The sequence below is a fragment of the Octodon degus genome, unplaced genomic scaffold, assembly GCF_000260255.1.
Source record: "Octodon degus isolate 3935 unplaced genomic scaffold, OctDeg1.0 scaffold00101, whole genome shotgun sequence".
Taxonomy (NCBI): Eukaryota; Metazoa; Chordata; class Mammalia; order Rodentia; family Octodontidae; genus Octodon; species Octodon degus.
The window spans coordinates 1,500,720-1,503,100 of NW_004524677.1; positions in this window are offsets into that span (position 1 = coordinate 1,500,720).

A 2,381-nucleotide genomic window follows, 5' to 3' on the forward strand; every position below is an offset into this window, starting at 1 on the left:
GAGCAAAATTTAGAGTGGGGCCATGGGAGCCAGATCATAGTTTATTTATTGCTATTTTTTTCATTTTATTGAAAATATACTTTTTGCAACATAGAAGGCAATCAATACTTGCAGAATCTTTTCCAATAAATAAGTAAATAAATAAATACAATTTTAAAAACTCAACATGGATTTTTTTTTTTTTTCATGAACTCCAATCTGATCACCTTATGCGTTAATCCATAATGAGTTACCAGTCTTGGAGGCAACTGACTTAAGTTACCACATTTGTCTAAAACATTCAGCAAACCTGTTCAGTCTTTTGTTAAGTTTTTCTTTTCTTTTTCTCTTAAATCCCTGAAAGACTGCATGGAACAGAGGCCCTGCTGACTCATGGTTGATTGTGAAATAAATGACAAGAAAATTATAATACTTAATCAAAAAGATATTAGGATTATCTTTTAAACCTATTAACTTACCCAACCTGATGCACTTCTGGGAGCATAGTGTGCTGAGAGAAAGCACTTAACACAGAAATTTGATCTATTAAAGTTCCCATACTCATATATACTTGTATGAAAGTATACTGCAGGGTTGGGGATAAAGCTCGGTGGCATAAACACCTGCCTGGTAAGCACAAGGTCCTGAGTTTGATTCCCCATACCAAAACTACAATGAAAAGTATACTGTAAACTTTAAAGCACTTATTTACTTATTTATTTATTTTTTGTATTTTGTGCAGAGTGTCACTACGCAGCTCAATCTCGTAGTGATCCTCCTGTTTTCAGCCTCCTCGGGGCTGCGATTGCAGGCGTGTGCCACCCGGCCTAGACTAGGTTGCCAACTCAGCACACCCAGGGGTGGAGTTCTAAAGCATTTAGTAAGTATATTATTAACAAAATCAAAATATTAAGAGTCACATAATTCAGGGTTCTGTTATGTTTATGTTTTAGAAAAGCAATTGCAAAGGAATAGAGAAGGAAAATCTTAAATTGGATTTTTTTTTTTTAGTAGTGGTCAATGTTATAGGATCAGAATTTTTGTTTTAAACTATTCTAATATCCACCTTTATTAATAACAACAGATTTATAAGAGCAAATAAAGCATAACACATAATAAATGATTTAAAAGATGTAACAAACATCTCAATCTTGACCTTGTTTTGTTTCCATTTTTCCTTTTCCCTAATGCACTTTCATTCAATTTGGCTTAGCTATTTTAAAGATCATATTACTCTAGTCAGAAGCAATGTTTTAGAATTCAGCTGGGTCACCGGAACTTTCTTACCACTCCATTCTAATTTGCAGTTTTGCTATAATAAAATCCTTAAATATATTGCCACTGTCTAGACGTTTTATCTGAAACAAGTGTCCTTTGTAGTCTCAGAGGACTTTTCTATTTTATTTCCAGTAAATCAAAGTCTGTGAAGAGCCTCGGTTCTTATTAAGACGTACCCTTCACAGTCCAGTGGTTGCCGCTGTGGCAAGCCATTGACAGTTCATTTACATATAAGTGATGACTTCAATCAGGTAGTTGGCTCAAAAACACAATGGACATTTAGAGCATATCCAATATTTCTTGCTCTTTGATGAGCACCAAGTGCCAATTTTTATATAGAAACTGACTATTGAAAAGTGAAGGTTTCTTTCCTGACCTTACTCTGTCTTCTGTAGCTCTAGAGTGACATATTGTCACTGATCTTAATGTGAGATTACACCTCTAAAAGACATTCATTCAGTAGCTCTACTGCATTTTACTAAACATCAGGAATGGCCAGATGTAGGAAATGCAAGAGAACAATCACATTATATTAAAGAAAAGAGGCACTTTTATCCAACTCTAAACTGTCACAATTACAACTTACTATATTTGACTTTTGTAAATTACATTTGACTTTATATTGTATTCTCATGCATTTACCAATTGTAATCATGATCATAAATCTTATTAAGATATTAAGTACTTTCATTAAGCAGCTATATACATTTATTCCAAGTTGTTAATATAGTAGTGGTAAAATCTAGCCAAAGTTACATCCTAATAATACTATAAAAAGGAGACAGTAGGGATCTGTTACCATATTGACAGCCAAATTGTGTATAAACTTTTTCTACTTTTGATTATAAATTTGCACCTTTTCTTATGTTTAAGTAAAAAACAAAAATGAAAGTTTTAGGGTGATACTCTCCCAACCATCTGTAAAGTGAATATGTATAAACTCAGTTTCATAGATAAACTGCTTAGCTTAGTAATCACTGCTTTTCTGCTGTTGAATGTTTTACCACTTAATTTTCTCTAGTTAGCCTTCATTATGCTTTTTAGTCCATTTGGTTCTGGTTTCGGTTAGGTCTGGACTTAGCATCGTTCTTGTAACTGGTTTTTGTGAAGATGCATTTCAGTAA